Raw genomic sequence first — 18,679 nt, 5'->3', positions numbered from 1 at the left:
AGCATAAGGCCACAGTACCCAACGCCAAGTGTTGGGTGGAGGGGTATAAAGGCCCTTAGCAGTGAGCTTTAGAGCAATGGAACTGCATTTTCCTGAAGTGAATGAGCTCCATCCACTAGCTTTGGGATGAGTTACCGGTATCTGATCTTAGTAATGCTCTTGTGGCTAAATTCAACCAAATTCTCATAGAAGTTCCTAACTCTATTTAAAATCCTCCTTTTTAATGCTCTTAGATCTGGACACTGAAAGAACACTGGATGAACAGATGTCCTCAAACTTTTGGCGATAGTATCATACCTAGTATCAGAAGAGTTGAGCTAAAATACAGTACTGACGTTACGCATTGCAGCTCGTGGTTTCTGCTTTAGGCCATGAGTGGACCCACATATTGTGGCTCATACAGTCAACCTCATAAAATGTGGCGGGGCATATCGGAAGCCATTGTTTCAACAAAGGAAGGAAACTGGGGGAAACCATGGCTTTTCACAGCCCTGTTTGAGTTGACATGGCCGACTAAAACCTCTGGAGCTAATACCGTTGCTGTCGACATTAGTCATTGTGCGTGTCCTTTGGCTGTGACAAGGCCATTGACAGAGCTAAACCTCTTTAATCTGCAGCATTACAACAGAGCACTGATGTGTGTAAACAAACAGACACGCGCCCACACACATATTCACACACAGACACACACAAAAGCCATTTGCAGACACACGTAGGTAAGTTGCTCGGATATACAGTACTAATCTTCTGTACATAAACTGTGATTGAATCGTACACATGCTGCAGAGGAGGCGGGAGTCTGGAGGGTGTGTCAGCAAAAGTCAACAATCAAGTACAAGCTTGGCGGGAGCAGCCAGCAGTACTATTTCCGACTGCTGGGCGAATCTAAATTGAGCCCGTTTGCAATGGTGGGGACTCCCAGTTGTGGAATAAGAGCTGATTATGGGTCAGTCTGAAGTGCAAAGCAAGGAAGCGCTGCATGGCATCTGACACAGCTGCAGATGGCCGACTTGTTTGCCAAGGCCTGTTAATGTTTGCTTCAAACAGACCAAGTCTACCGCTAACTGCATCGAAACATCAGACTGCTCTGAGTTTACGAGAGAACCCTGGCCATGCCTGGGCTTGACAGAGCAGTGTTAAATCAAGCAGAATAAATGTGTAGCCCTGAAGGCAAGACACTACTGCTGAACAGGGTAAAAATATTATTATTATTTTTTTTATATTAACATATTATGAAATGTTACATTTAAATTTACAAATGATGTATTATCTAATTAAACCATTAAGTCATTAAAGTGACATTTTATTGATAAGTGATATATTGATTCATATAAATTTCAAGAAAGTTTGTTTTACAGAGGGAATATATATATATATATATATATATATATATATATATATAAGAAAATCATTTGGGTAAAAAAAAAGCCTTTCATGCTTTTCAGGGTTGTGCTTGAATGCTAAGCTTTTGTGAATTTAGGTAGACAAATCTACAGACACCGGTCAACACCTCATTGGAAACGGACCTGCGACAGGACCTGGAGTCACTTTTCTTTCACTTAGACCAGCAGGCAGGGCCAAGTGGACCAATAACGCTGACATAATGAGGAACAGTCATTTACCTACAGTTGACTGAGCAGCTGACTTCTAGGGCAACACCCAACAAAACCATGCATCAAACAGCTTCGGGCCTCTAGCTTATTTTCTGTCCATCTCTCATCAATAATGACTTCACCAATGTCCTTGGGGCAAAGTTGCCCTGTCAGCTTGTGGCAGTAAAAGTGCTGATGGTTAGCGCAATAGCATTTATTTTAGCATGGGTAACCTATAATTTAGTGAGCTCAACGTGGGCAGCTTTTGAGCGGTTCCACCCTATAGCTCCAAATGACAGCATTACCTTTTGTGTCGGGACATAGAGAGAATATGGCACACGTACATTGCAAAATGAGATCTTAGGGAATAGATGGACCAATATAATAAAAAAAAAAAACATACAGTACAAAAACACATACAGTGCAAAACACGTACAGTCTATACGTTGTTGCATTTGTATTTATATAAATATTTGGACAATGGCAATGCCTGTACATGCATGCTTACTGGAATCTCCTGTAGTCTTAGTGGGCATCATGTCATGTCGTTTCCCCTACATGCTGTGACAGTAGACCCTCTGGATGGCCCATTGTGTATGACAGGTCAGCACTGCAGCCTTTACTGTGAGCTGTGAAGGTCCTCAGACCAACAACAAACTAAAACAGCTGTACAAACATCAAGTGGTAATAAATGGTATCCAGTGGAATCAAATAACACCAAAAGCAGATATTCTTTATGTGTATGTAGAACATCACAGTTATCACCTTATTACTACACATCAGCACAAGTCTTTTAAAGACTGTTTGGACTTGAAACCATTTCTGTTGTCAGTTAGATTTAGCTTTGACTACTAACCCAACACTAGTATTTTTTATCATCCACTGAGCTGAGCAGCTTCCCCATCTCAGTTCCTTCTTGCCTCAGTGCAATGTAAAGCCACAACGATGACATGGGCCTTCCCTCCTTTTTCTTATTCCCTTTTCTCACTTCCGTCTACCCATGTGGTGATATGTCCGAATAGCTGACGCCAGCTTCATGTTCATTTGTGTGAATGACATCTGAAAATGACAGGCAGGTTCTGCCCACCAGAGCTCAGCTAAGAACTGAAAAAAACCCAGCAAGAAATGAGAACATGAAGTGGAGAGTACGTAACTGGTAAGGATATCAATACTATTGAAAAATGACCATCCAAAAAAGGGTTTTAGTGATACGGTCAGTGATCTGAATGAAACCCAGTTAGACATCTGCCACTATAGAGTACCGATACCGATACCAACTCCATCCAACCCAAGTACCCTATATATCCATATATACCCAGACATTTATACTGCTCCACCTTTCATATCTTTTATTTTGAGAAAAACTGTGCTCGGTCTCACGCATGGAGATGCCAGATTTTTGTGTGACCACAATGAGATTACATAGAGAGCCCGGGCAAACTTTTTGGGCACACCTGCTTTGAATGTGTGCTGAGTAGGCCCAAGTTGTAGGTTGAAATGATAGGAGACGATTTGGTCATATAGGCTATTAAGGCTAATTATAAGTAATGTACATTAGGATATAGTAGCTGCATGGTTTCAGAGGAATTCCCATCGTTACACATACACACTACCACACTCCTACAACTATACATAGATGTATATAGCTTGAAAGAATGACCATTTACAAACAGTATACTAACAACTTTAAGGTCAGACGCCCCTGCTGCTATTTTGCATTTAGTTTTGCTACTGCTTGTTTCAAGCATGCAATAATCTCACATAGTAAAAAAAAAAAAAAAAAAAAAAAGCCAGGGTATGTTCTCAATTGTAGAAACCAGTGCTTCATGCGATTGCCGGGATCGACAGCACTAATTCAAACACAGAAAATATACAAATTGGAATCCTGATCTTGACCTCGGAATATCAAACCTGAAAACACAACCCTGCAGCCATCTGCGTGAACCACACTCCAGTAGAAACAGTCAGACCTTAATTACTTAATACAATTTTAGTAGATCACGATAACTCTCGTCCTATTTAGGAACAGGGCAGCATTCGCAAAGATGAACAGTCTGCGTATGCGAGCCCATGTCCGAGATGCCTGGGATTCCCTGGTGACAAAGTTCCAAGCTTAGGGTGGTGACTCAGATATGACTCACTGTCATACAGCCGCAGAGAGCTGCAGGATTACTCTCTTCACTCACTGCAGACACTTCGTCCCATCAATCAGTAACCTTAAACGATAATCACAGCCTACAGCACTGCGCTACATCTGTACACCTTAGACTTTACTGGTTTGTTTATGAACTGGAACCCACCAAAACCAAAGATGGATTAGAACAGAAAAGACTTCTTGGTTCTTGCATTTCTGTTTATGAAGAAACTGGAACTCCTCGGCAGCAAAATCAAACTAGTCAAATTGAAACATCTGGTGCAGGTTTTTAAAAGCAATTCTCTGTCAATGTTGATGTTATTCCAATACCATTGCATATTACAGGCGACTACAGGGGTATATTTCATACTAGCTCTGAACAGTATGCACCAGTGGTCTTCAAGCCTTTCCTGGAGAGCGAGCTTCCTGCAGGCTCTAGTACAAATCTAGCACACCCCATTCAGCTAATCAAGGGTGTCTAAAGGCAGTGAGAGGGTGCAGGGGGTCAATCTGTCTTCAGTGTCCAGGAGTCTAACGACAAGATGGAAGATGATGTTGTAGAGTCTGCTAGTGATGGTCTGGATGCTCTGGTTGGTATCTTCTGTCAGACAGTGTGTGGGCTGCAGTTTGTGTAGGTGGCCTCATCCACAATGCAGGTGGCTTTTGTGGATGGAGCCGGGCTAAGGATAAGTTCAGAAAACCTGCATATCACAACCAGGGCTGTGCCGATAGGATGGGGTTACGATTTCATATATTGCAATACTGTTCAATATTTTGTATCAAATTTTAGGAAAACATGCATAAAATCTGACTTTTTATCCAATCAGAACGGTGGGATCTGACGAAAGAGTACTACACTGCTATCTAGTTGTCAGGGTTTAAACACAACCCTAAATGAACCACTGTCTGACACCAATACTTGCATGTAAACTAGCAGTTAAAATAATGGTGTTTCTGAGAATCCATGATGTAAAACCGGTATTGCAAAATAAAATATTGTGATACTTGAATTTATCAATATTTTCGTAAACCCTTAATAACAACAAAACAATAGATCAGAATAAATATGACATATTGTCATATTTGCCTATTGAGGTTTTGGGAAATGTTTGACATGAACAAAGACTGGCCTAAATCACTTTACTTACAATACTTGACATTCAGTCAGTATTGCAAAGTCCAACAACAACAACAACAATAATAAAAAGACAATAACATACTTTGTACCCGAGTCCAACTCCTCTGTATTTTTATATTAGAATAAATATAAGAAATAAACATATGTTAAACTCTTCCTTCTACAATCTTCATGGCTGAAGACTAAACAAACAGCAACGAAATGTCGACATACACACCCGCATAAAAGCCCTCCCCATGCTTTTTCACAGTGGTGACACTCCTGATGTCAGCAGGATGCGCTCAAGGGTGTTAGCCACTGCTTACATAAGGCTGAAAAGTATGTGTCCCATCATGCTGTAGCGCTGCAGGCACTAGGGTAGGTTGAACTTACGGCTAATGAGTTAATGAGGAAAAAAAACAGCTATCCCCTGCTAATCGAAACTAAACTATGGATCATGAAAAACAGCCCTGACAAGTTCTTCTAACACAGTCCACTCAACCACTCAGCACATGTTTCTCTTCAATCCTCTCATGAAACCAGACTGCCCCTGCTGGACCTACAAAGACTGGGATGCCTGGAATCAACCAAAAACGGTTACCACTGCGAGTGAGGCCATCAAACTGGCGTATGATCAGAGGACGTTCCTGGCATAACTAAAGGATCCACTGACACAATGAAAGGCTCTCCTCTGGAATGCCAAAGGCACCGGAGCAAGCAGAGATGAATGTGGAAGCATAAATTATGCAAATAAGGTCAAGTCAGTCAAATGAATGTTATATAAAAGTGGCCTCGTTGTATTTTACCTAAGGTTTGAACGGCTGATTTAGGCCATGGAAAAATGCTGACTCTGGAGAAAAGAAAAAAAAAAGAAAAGAAAGTCAAGCTCTTTCTAAGATGACAGGTATAAGACGCTGCACCATGTACGGTATGAAACACCAAAGCTGATTGCTCGTATAAGAAACCAGCAAAATGTAAAATAGCCTGCGAATAGCCTGCGATGCTGACAGGGGCATCATATTGATTAATGACCTATGCAGTAAATACATTACCCAATAGGCTAAACTGCCCAACCCAAACACATCTCTAAAATGCCACAGATGAATCAGCGCGGGTGTGACTATGCTAAAAATACACAAACTATCTGCTAATACCTAGTACATCTCCAGATAGCCTTTCTTATGTTTGTGCTGTTTTCCTCCCCAGACATGTCTCTAAAGGCCCAGGGCAGAGCTGCTTGCTTTATTTTGGATGGTAGATCACAGTGAGGCTACAGGAGGTGAAGCTGCCGTTTTCACAGGGGTGTCGCTTTTCCCCTCCAGGACATGCAGACTGAATGACAGTGAAAGGTTTGACATTCTTCTTCCAATCAAAGCCCATCAAATCTAATACTGTACACTAAAGCTGCACAATACAGGCACAACGATTCCAGTGTTTTGTGATCCACCCTATTAAAAACAGTGGTGACTCATTAGCTGATTCATTGGTTTGGTTTGTAGAGTTTCAGATTCTCTAAGAGATTTCCCATCACTTTCCTCGGGCCTTAAGAAAATGGTCTGGGATTTTACAGATGTTTTGGCCTGTGGATCATTGTTTGCATTGGTCATGTTTTAATCATTTGCATTCTTAATCAACAGTTGTAATAACAGATCTCTCCGCTTCTTCAGTATTGCACTGTTCATTAACATCATTCTGAACAGATTTTGCTCATTTCATTTGTAGATAAAAGGTCAGTTTTAACTCTCTACTTACTAAAAAAAATATTGAGTTTGAATCAGGCTCAGGCTCATAATGATAGTTCATAGGGCGGGTCAGGCTCGGACAGAGCATGCACAGACTCGGGTAGGGTCAGGCTGGAGTTTTTGGGCCCGATCCAAGCACTACTTTGAATACATTAATAACATTGTGGGATAATACAGTCTATCGCACTTAAACCCGACCGGTATCTGTGCATCTTGGATATTTGAGAATACTCAACTTTAATAATTTTATCTATACTACACACGTCATACTCAAAAATGAGTTATTATAGGTAAGTAGCACATAATTGGGACACAATGAAAAGAGCATACTTTACTAACTGTCAAAAGTTAATAAAGGCATGTCACAAAGTTTCCCTGTTACAGACATGGGTTCATTTATGGTTTGAGTGTTTTCAGTTTAGCCAGCTGTGATTAGCGCTTAGCAGCTAGCATATTAAACGCTGAGCTGGTAGTTCTGCTATGCTGTGCGGACTCTGTGGCTCCTGTTAATGGACATTTCATTGTGCATTGCTGATTTTACAAACTATGCACAGCAGTGCCCAGATACTGACCCCTGCCTGCTCTCTTAGCACTACAGAACTAAAGAGGGAGTTCACCCCGAATCCTATCTGACCCGTTAAGATCCGTTTTGGTCGTTTTATTGATGGCCAAACAATTTCCCCACAACAGAATAAAAAAAAGCAAAAACATAATACATTAAAAATACAAGCCTACTGTTCTTCACAAAGGTCTACGAGTTCATGTCGTGATTCGGTTCCATCTCTTCTTTGCACTTTATAATTTATGCTGCTGGGGGCAGGATACAGCACTTCAGCTTTGGTCATTTGTTTAAGAAAAGCAAATTGCGTCAGCACAGCATGCCCACACTGGGCTATGGTAGCTTGTTACAACATTAGGCACACACTGTTACAGGCAGTGGAAATACTCAATCGAGAGAACTAGGTCCTCTAGGTCTTTTTTAAGCAATGGTGACAGGCCCACTTGGATCCATTTATACATACGGCATCTTTCACCCACAGCTTACAGACTGGAGCCCATTTTTACACTCTACTTGCATAAATCAACTGAAATCATGCGCTCAGCATCACTTAGCATGCTTGGTATCAGTTTACTCGGTTTACTACCTCTTCATTAACTGGCCGTATTCTAGGTGAAAGGTACGTCCTGTACAGGACTAGGATAGTAACCTTAGCTGAGGTAATTTGGCCTTGTTGTTTTTTTTTTTTCTGAAAGACTTGCAGCCTTTTTCTGTGTAAATTTCAAAAGACATATGAAATCCTGTGGCTTTCCGTTGTCTTGCTATGGCTTCAATTTAATGTAGTACTGTCCAAATGGATGAATCCAGTGTGCAACAGGCTTTACGTTACATTGCAAATGACCATAGCGTTAACCTAATGTTAGCTAATCTTCTCTCCTCTCCTTGTCTTTATTATTTCCTCCTCCTTCATCGGTTGCACAGAGGTGGCAATAATTTGGCAGCATTGGGCCAAACACTGTAGTACTTTACTTAAAATGCGCAACATAGAGCAACAAGCAATGTGGTCCATGGTTTAGCACTACCAGCATGGCGTTGATACAAATACTGAAGTAATATTATAAACATCATTGAGAGTCTGCACCATGTGGCACAGAATAATTGAACAAATTAAAAAAACAAAATAACTTTATTTGTGGGTTCCTCATAGACTGAAGCACTGCAGGGGACAGATTGTTGCATGTAGGTCTATATCTGGAGTAATAACTAACTTTCTGCTTTCACTGAGTCTACATAGCTTGGTGCAGAACTTCCAGCGTTAATTCCGTCTCTCTGTTCGTTTGTTCTGTTGATCTAGCTTTCAGAATTGGCACAACACAGTTCGGATCAAATGGTTACGAATACCTCAAATCTCAACAAATCAAATGAGCCAACCAATGAGGCTGCTAGATCAATAATGACAATATTTTCCTGGAAGACACGGCCTTATCAAAGCTTGCCATCATTCTGAACGCTGATCATAATCCGAATGAATTTTATTGTGCCAAATCTAAGCTCAAATGCAGCAGCAAAAAGCTAAATGTGATCACTCCAGACACAGAGGAGGAAACATTTGCGTTGTTTTACTGAGCAAAGAGCGTAAGCCATCAAGTCATTATGAGGAACATTCCAGTCTGTGTCAGTTGATGTGTGTGTGTAATGTGTGTCATATGTATTCTGCCTCTGACTGCAGTTCTATGGGAGTAGGGGGTGACTATTTTAATTACTTTTTGAAAGAAAAACCTAAAAAAATCACCCACTAAGTACTTAAAAGGGCTTAATGTGAATAATGTGAAGGTGAACTTCCCCTTTAAGAAGACCCTCCATGTCACTGTCCACAATTTTGGATCAATCATTCATGGCTCATTTGAATATTATGATCACATACTGCTCAGGCCAGTGCTGCGATAATAATTCATGAACAATACGTTGTGCAGCACTACAGCCTCATCCCCGTCTTGCTGTGGAGTGTGCTGTAAGGGACAGTTCGCCGTGCCCGACACAGGGGACACAAACTCGGCTCTTCGGGCTGCTGCGAGCTTGTCAAAGTTCACAGCGATCCGAAGGCTACAAAGGGAGAGAGAGCCACACATCCTCTGAGCTGACTGAGCAGAAACATAGCTGACTATGGCGGGTCATGGCTACTTAGCAAGTGATTGTATGCGTGTGTATGGGCTCATGGACGTTTGTGTATGTGTGCGTCAGTGTGTTTGTCCTCTGCAGAACAAAAAGCTTTTGGAGGAGAGTGGGGCCCTCACAGCCATCTCCATTTAAAGAGGCAGCCGCTCAGGCTGAGTGGACGCATGTGTGTTTGATGTGCAAGTACCTATTCACAAGCTAGCGCTGTGCTTATGCTGATGAGTGAGGGCTACAAAGTGAGGGAGGCAGTTAATTCTTACGTCTACTTCAGACCGAGACCAAGCCGCGGGCTGACTTGTTAACAGGATGCTGTCACTGCGTGCGTGTCAGTGTAGGGCTGTGTATTGGCAAGAACTTGGAGATGCAATACACAGCGATGTCGTGATTAATTGCAATACTTTAAGCCAGATTATACTGTGATTTTTTTTTTCAGTATGAAAAAACATGCATGAAATCTGAGTAAACGAAAAGTACTTTTTATGCAATTAAAACAGTGGTATTAAAAATGTAAAATGTAAAACGTACAGTACTGCAAAACATAATATTGTGATACTTCAATATATCAATATTTTCCTACACACTTAAGTCAATGTGTCAGAGACCCAGCACATGCACGGCGCAAGCGTGTTGGTTTTTATACAAGAATGTCTTCCTAACAAAGACAAAAGCAGCACTGATGTCAGAATTACCTTAAGATGTTTACAGGCACCTAAGCAAATGCTTAAAATTGCTCAAACTGGGCAGTAAGTGTGTTTACGCTTTAGAAACCCTACAATCTTTAAAAAAATTTAAAAGCTAATGGTTTAGAACTGTGGCTACTCAAGAGAACCATTTGGAGGCTACAGTGTTCATGTGTGTATATATAGTGTATATAATATTAGAATCAATACAAAACATACACCAAAGTAGTACAAATTAAGAAGGGTTGTCATATGCTAGACAGAACACGTTTGTTTCCAGATTTCTCCTCGTGATTAGCCAAAGCATTACTTCATAATAACTACTAAACCTGGGCTGTTCTAAGACGAGGACTGAAATGGTTAAATGAAAATGTAGGCTTATAAATACCGATCTTCAGGTTAATTTCTCTATAAATATAATTTTCTCAGGTGTCTGATGTCCTGCCGACATTACACAAACACAAACATCTGTGTGTGTGTGTGTGTGAGAGAGAGATCAAATTACTTTTCTCAGGAACATAGTTTTCAGTAATCCAGCCCTTGCTGCTGCTCATTAAGGCCAGCTGTAACAGTCCTACATACAAATTATACTGGTAGCACCCTTCCCTCCATCTGCACAACAGATGATGCTGATCTGAGACCGGTTCTGATGGGTTTCTTACTATAGTTACCCACTAGAAGTTCACAATACACAATCCGGCCAAGATGTTTCACATGTTCTCATGTTAGAACGGACAACACAGAACGGGTGGTCGCACATTAAAGAACTACTATCAACAACTATGAACAGTCCATAAGCCAATTCTGTACTGATGATATTCACAACAGGCTCAGAAGAGCAAACTGTTACACACTGTGACGTGATTTATCGTGATAAAGATTAATATTGTCCAGCTTTAGCTTATTTCTCACTTCTAGCTCAATGAAATAGGCAACTAACTTTTGTAGGCAAACTTTAGACTCTTTCAAATTTACACCATGTTTGTGTTTGTTTGTTTTTATACAAACAAACACAAATATATACTGAAATATATACTGAGATATAAAAAAATGTACCAGATTTCCATTCATTTTCATTAAAACTTTACAAACATTTCACCAAGTCGCATGGTGTACACATCCCACAGAGAACCACTTCATTGACTGCTGCCACAAGCACCAATAACAGGTATGGGACACACACACACACACACACACACACACACACACACACACACACACACACACAAACACACAAACATATAGGGCTCTACCAATGTGGGAAATACAGTAAGGCTCTATGCAAACGTTTACCAATGCCAGATTTCAACATATTCAAGTTATTGCCGTAGAATCGTCATTGCAACAGTCACATGGCAGGATGTGCAATGTCACGTAAGGCAAATCAAATCAGGTTTACAGAAAATGAGAACAGTAAAAACTTACATTTCATATCAAGCCACAAACAATTTTAGCATGACATGTTTGATATATTTGCCTTCTGGGACATTGCACATCAACTATTGCACATAAAACGATTTGTTGTGCAGCCCTAGTAGGTCCTATCATACAAAAAGAGAAAAATCCTTCACAAGTTGAAGTGCAGATTGGAACTTGATTATACATGTGAATGTAAAATATCTAGGATAAATTATTATTATTATGATCATTACATGTTAAAAGTATGACATTACAATAATAAAAATAAGACATCTCAACTTCTAAGCGTTAGGCTCAGGATTCGGCTAAAAGGATCACCATATCAAACGAGTCTCCATTATTCTTCCTCTTGCTTTTTCAACAGGTTGGTCTGGTTTTTGTAGGGTGTGGAGAAGAAACAGGGAAAGTGATCAAAATCTGAATTCCCCCACACAATCCTCAAGCGCCTCCTTCCTGCACGCACAATCTCTGTGGCCTTTATTTTAACTGATGGGCAAACACATGCACGCAAAGGCCCTCCATATGCGCAGTACAAACATGAGCACCCCCATGAAGGCACACATTCCTCTCCGGCACACAGAGCATTTTGTTAGCGTTCGCAGTGATAAAGCTTGCTCCCTGTTTGCCTGCCAGCATGGCAAACTGTGCTCCATTGTTGGGGCGTGAGGCTTTACACATCGCTGTGGAACGTGCGCCACACAACCCACAGAGCACCATTTGATTGACAGCTCCCACAAGCGTCAATAACAGGTATCGGGGACACACACGTAGGGCTCTAACACCAAGACTTCAGACTGCAGCCACGGGAGTCTGGCTCTTTGCTCTCTTTCACTTCACCAGTCCAAGAGCATCTTCCACTTCTTCCATTCGGTCTATCCCAATCTCTGCTGCCACTGTCCTCTCAGCACTGTTTGATAACCACACTGGCCGTTTCCCAGCGGAAGCAAAATTGTGTCCTGAAGACCTTACTGAAAGCAAGGTGCTGATATCCAGCTGCTGCTACAAGCAAACAGGCAGGAAGGGGAGATTACCATGCTTATACTTCAGCGGCCTCTTCTAAGCCAGGTTTTTAATGCCTATAATTGCAAAATAGCGTTTAATAATTTAACAAAATAAAAACACACACTAGGCACTTAATGGAAGTATTTAAATACCCACCCAATCAGTAAAAAAACAGTGTAAATGTGAAACATACAGTGAAATGTGTTATCAGCAACTAACCTGCGAGATGTTAGATGAGTGTACAGTATAAACATGAGAAGGTTTACACTTAAACTAGATGAACTAGATTTCTTTGCAGGAATAATTCACAGTCAAAAGTAGTAAAGCCCACTAAATCCCTTTTCTTCAATATCATGAATTATATCAAGATGGCTGCAGCAATTCCCACTCCTAGTTCAAGAAGTCAAACTGCAAAACAACTGCTTGTTAGTGCTATATATTTTAAAGGGCAAGTTATTTAGGGCTTTCTACTGGCCACATACAACCATTGCTGACTGAACCTGGTTGTCTTGGTTGCTGACAAAGATAATTTAGACATAATATTCCTTTTTTAATAAGAACAAGGTGCCTTTGTTGTCTGCACAATATAATGTTTTAGCATCACCCTCTCAATGTGTGTATGTGCAATCCTGTGAGTTTTTAATATTGCAATAAATATCACAGAAAAAACACATATTGCAATGTCATTGCAATGTTTTTAATATCATGCAGCCCTAACTTTGCATATCCCAGCTTTGAAAGTCAGCGTCAGGGCACAGGTTCAGTCATGCTACAGAGCTCTTAAAGCATCAAGGATCCAGAAGCAAAAACTTCTGGAGGGTGTTAAACCCACAACCCCTGTGATCAATCTATGCAGCTACAACCCCATTTCTGAGGCAGGCATAGCACTCATAGCATTGCTGACAGCAGATTAGGAAAAAGCGGGGTGAGTGAGCTGGGTGAACGAATGAATGAATGAATGAATGAATTAATTAATACATTACAAACCACCGGGACATTCCACACTTCCACAAAATTTCAGCAGGCCAAAACGCTGCTTCCTGCCCTTCCCGCCACCACAGTAAGAGCAAATCTATTATTAATGTTCCAACTCTCCTTCATCCTTATGATGCCATGGTAACATGGAGGACCCATGCCGCGTATTAACACGCACATCATCAACAGACCCAAAACACAGCTCTGATCTTCACAATTTACAATTCTTGTAAAAATTCCTGCACTGTCTTTGTGATAAGTGGAAGTATAAGAAAGGTTTGTTTATCTGTTTTTGTTGGTGAATTCCTACAACTTATCTAGGTGAGTAGTAAGTAAATAAATAAATAAGCTGACAATAAAAGGTGTAATATTATCTCACACTTGTGCTCTGATAAGAAAATAACTCATTATAACTCTCCATAACTCTCCTCAGCCTGATAAAATACCTCCCAGGTACTCAAGACTAAACTAAACAAATATAAAAATTAAACGTTTAGGCCACAGCAACATAATCCCTGTTCTTATACTGGTTTTAGAACCACGATTATGGAACTAGACTAATTATTAATGATTCATTTATCATATCATATTTGTTTCTTCAGAATCAAGTGTTTCTACCACTGTTCTATGATTCAGAAATGTAAAAAGGATGTCATCTTTGCTGCAGATTCACTTAATACCCAAAGACACAATGTTATGTTAGACAGACTGTGACCATGTAAAAGCAAAATACTGAAATCCACTGATTTAATTGTTCAGATGTGAACATTCAGAGTAGTCTCGGGTAAAATGTTTATTGTGGAAAAAAAAAAAAAAAAAAAAAAAAATAAAACACACTAATACACTGCAACCACTAGTGACCCTAATCATAGAAAAGAAAGCTTAATAACTTAGCTTAAAAGGGCCAATGTAAAAAGTAATTCTGGAGCATTTCCATTGATCCACTCATCATGTATTTTATATAATGTTCAGATCAACTATCAGATTCAAAGTACATAAAAAAACAGATTAAAAGGAAGAGATAGAAAAATAGATTGCCTATGTATCAGTATCGGCTGATTTTCAGCCCAAATATGTGACCAGTCAATATTTCTCTAATTAGCCGATCTGATCACATCATATTCTATCAAAGAGACTCTGCCTCAGGTATCAGGCAGCGCATTCATAACCTTTTAATAGAGTTAACTTCCTGTGAGGTCATTTTCAGAGGCATAAACAGACATCTGGTTCCCATCACCATCACTGATCAGTATCACACCCTGAATGACTTTATTCAGATTTTTATTGCGTCCCAATGAATAAATGACTCAAAAACTTGGAACTGGAATAAGTTAGTTGTTATATGCTGCCTCTGTTCTGTTGCAGTCGTTTGAAATGGCAGAGGTCATTAAATTAAACATATTTAAACTACATATATTTGGGAATAATACGAACACTAGAGCTCAACAACAGCACTGGTCATCACTCACAAAAATACTTATCAAAAAGACAAAGGCTAGGTTTAGGAAAGTGGGAAATTTGGGAGGCAGTAACACAGATGGTCCTAATCAAAAAATCCTGAAAAAATACAAAAAGTGGCATAACTAGCAGCTCTCACGCTCATCAGATCAGGACGCTCTGGCTAATCGTTCCGATCAATTACAGGCAGTGGCTGAGTGTGACCCTGCTGTGGCATGGTCGTGTGGCCTGAGGGAGGTGGCTTCACCGTGAGTCAGCAATCTGAGCACACTACAGCAGCATCCTCTGCTCTCCCCTATGCTGTCTGCATCCCCCCAATCTCTCTCTTTTTTCTCTTAAACACACACACACACACACACAGTCTCTCATTACTGTATTGACACCCTTCCATGAGTGCGTTTCTGACTCATCCAGGCCCAGCTCACCATGCCAAGACCCTTTCCCCAGGGTGCATGAGGTAAGAAGGCTGGGGTATGTTAACACATGCAACACACACACAGAGCTAAAGTGATCTTTACCATGAGAACACAGCTAAATCACAAGAGGTGATCTGAAATGTCAATCTGAACTGCATTCATTTGTTTTTAATATTAAAAATGAATATTTAATTAAGAAAATGTAAAAAAGAAATATTTTCACATTGTTTGATTTGCTGTTAAAGAACATCTTGAAAATAAATGACCTAGAGATGTAAAGCTTGGTGTACTGGTTTTTAACTATATCATACTACTGTGAGAACACACAACATGTCCAAATGTTTGTGGACATCCCTTCTAATGAATGCATTAGCAGATGTGTAAATGCACCACACAGAGCTTGTCCAGTCCCTGTGCAGAAGTATTGCCACCATGCCAAATTCAAGGCGTATAAAGATAAGTACACAGTGGAACCGTGTTTTCTGGAATGATGGTGCTCTGTCCAGTACTTTTGGGATGAGTTGGGGAGTTGACGGGGTGGGGTGGTGATCATCCAGACCTAACTAATGTTTTTAATCGCCGAATGCAATCAAATCCTTACAGCAATACTCCAAAACAGACAGTAGAGACAGTTACTCAAACTGCGTAATGAATGAGCAGGTGTCCCAATACTTTATACAGCGCATTTTTCAAGTGTGAATCCAATTAAAATACAAACCCACATTCTTTGTTTATTTCGTAACAGGTTATCCTTTATGTACCGCTATGATAGTCATCACACGTAACAGCAAACAGATCAAATCACATAAAATAGGACAAAGTCTGGGTTGAATAAGGTAGAAAAAAAAGAGAGAGAGAGAGAAAGTGAATGCACATTTGACACTCTCCATTACTTTTTTAAACTGGTTTATTGGCTGCTGGTCTAGAGGGACAAAAATCTTAGCATCTTCCAGGATGACCTTCATTTATTGATTTGAACTGTCCTTCATTCATTAGTCTTCCTCATTGATTGTTGCTGGCTATTCCACAAAGGTATGCACTGACACAGATGTCAGTCCTTGCATCATTTATTAAAGAACTGACAGTTAACTTAATCATTTATCTAGGAACGTACCAATATGGCATTTTAAGACAATAACACTATATTGTGGCCAATTGTGATATCAATAACTGTTTATTTTATTTTTCTGGGTTTGAAAAAAAGTTCACATTTACATTTTGTCCTCAAGAGCAGCCGAGTGTAAAGCCACAGACTTTCGGCTGGCTATTTTCTTTGCAGAGGCGGAGGAAAATCAGGCGTCCAGCTAGTTCGGCTTTTGCAGCAACATTTAGGCCCAGCAATTCCACCATCTTGTTCATTTCTCTTATTGTAGCAGGATATGAACAAGGACACACAGTGTCACTGATGCGAAGCACCAAATACTATTTGGGTAATAACAAAGGCCTGCTAATAGACAATACACTTGAGGTACAATGGTCGTAGTGTTGAGTTATCAATCACAGGGTTGTGGGTTTGATACCCACATCTGCTGAGCTGCCCCGGTTGGACCCATAAGCAAGAGCATAGCACGACCGTATGACCCAGCTTTACAAACAGGGATTAAAAAAATGTGCTTTTTCATTTATCATACAACAATAAAGACACTTCAAATAAATAAAGGAATAATAATGAGTCAGGTCAGTGAAGTGCTTTGTATCTGAAAATACACAGACTTTTTGGATCTATAATAATATTTGTAGTTTCTGATTTATGCTAAGCTTTTACAAAAAGGCACATTTACTATAACTGAACAAAAATGTAGAATTATTCGACACATTATTAAATAAAAAGTATAAAGTCATTCTCCTTGTGATGAACCGTGATCTACTTATGATGACGATAGTTTCTGTGCTTGATCTTGAAACAGTTCACTTCACTATGGTACCACTGGAAACCCCTTAACACGTAAAACCTGACAATCTACACATAATCTACTGAATCTATTCTTCAGTAAAGTGCATTCTTTATCACTGAATGATCATTTTAATAAGCACCAAAAACACAAATCAGTTAAAAACAGCTCCACATTAATCTGAAGCTGGCAATGCAAGGCCGAGCTGTCGGCCTATTTGTAAAAACCATTCGAAAATGATACAGAAACACAACCAGAGTCACAAAACCAAAAAACTTGAGGACAGAATGTCATTTTCATCGAGCCAATGTCATAATATTCCCTATAAATACGCGTTTCACTTCATACCTTAATGAAATTGCTCAATTCATTTGCGCCCTGCACTTTGGGCTGAGGATTTCTGGCTGTATTCCTGAATGTTGCAATAGCTGTGGTTGGGAGTCTCAGTTGCTGCTTGCTTGCTGTTAAAGTCTAGTCTTCATTGTGTATTACAATTTAAACCTCACACATGAAACGAGGATCATATTTTATATTATCCAGCCTTTCCATAACACGTTACAATCAAACCAAGTCAACTACTAAACCACCAGGACATACATTTGCCTCTTAATCTTCCCATCCAACCAGGCTCAGAGGCCGGAGCCTGACAGCAGTGAGCTGTAATCCTGCTGGCCTGAGTCACGACCCAGGGCCCACGGTTAACCAACATGTGTGTTGTAGTGCAAAACTAAAAACAGTAATAGTAACATGGGCTGAAAGACAAGTCCCTGCTTCCCACAACACACGGCCAGGAACAGCCAGGCACTCCTTTAACGAGCCACGGGAGAGAGAGTCCGTCTGCTGTGCCTGCAGAGACCCACCTAGATCCTCGACTCCTCTGCTACACCACCTTGCCATGCTGCGTCCTGCCAGCGAGCTGGCCTCCCCCCTTCACTAGCTAGCTAAACTTTTGCACTGTGACAGCCCACTCACATTACAGCTCAGGATTACCAAGACGGTAGCTAATATCTCTCACGAGAGGGTGGTCTCAGTGCTGCTGCCCCGCTGGAACTGCACTACTCCGAAAAATCACAGTCTTGCATAACTTCACGGACAGCCATATCTTTTGGGCCGTGTCACTCTCCGCTCATTGAGTCCTGCACCAGCTAACGCTAGCTCGCCTGCTAACGCTAGCTAACTCACTACTTCTTCTACGTCCCATCCAAAGTCAACACCACAAATGAACCGGCAGCTCGCCGCGAAACTACCAGCGAAGCTCCGTGCTCCGTCTGTGAACGTATCTCGATTAGTGGCACAGTGTAATTTCTCGCACTCACCGTTTTGTTCTCTGTTTTTGACACTTTCTCGGGCGTCTGTAGTGTCGTTAGCCCCACGATGATCCGCCCTCTGCTTCAGCTGCGCCTCCTCTGCGACCCAACACCTAGCCCCGCCTCCTCCGACAGATGCATCCAATCACAGCGCTCGAAATGTAACTGACAGTTCTGTCGTCCAAACGAAATGGAGGATGAGGCGAGTTTGACAGCTGGTAAACGCCTATGTGCGGTCCGGCCACGTTCAACTGAAACTCAGGGTTGCAAA

The 18,679-nt window shown here is 40.8% G+C and overlaps 1 protein-coding gene across 9 annotated transcripts in view; it reads right to left on the bottom strand.

The window, feature by feature from the left end:
* Positions 1–18,509, bottom strand: part of LOC140556268 (uncharacterized) — a 99,572-nt gene extending 81,063 nt beyond the window's left edge. For 8 of the 9 annotated variants that reach the window (XM_072679966.1, XM_072679973.1, XM_072679972.1 and 5 more), the window contains exon 1: positions 18,418–18,508. The gene's annotated coding sequence lies outside the window, so the exon portion shown is untranslated. Of the gene's footprint in view, positions 1–18,417 lie in introns of all 9 variants that reach the window. The other variant, XM_072679967.1, reaches the window with a different exon arrangement.
* Between the last annotated feature and the right edge of the window lie 170 nt (positions 18,510–18,679).

The sequence above is a fragment of the Salminus brasiliensis genome, chromosome 5, assembly GCF_030463535.1.
Source record: "Salminus brasiliensis chromosome 5, fSalBra1.hap2, whole genome shotgun sequence".
Lineage (NCBI taxonomy): Eukaryota > Metazoa > Chordata > Actinopteri > Characiformes > Bryconidae > Salminus > Salminus brasiliensis.
This window is presented reverse-complemented; position numbering and strand designations above follow the sequence as displayed.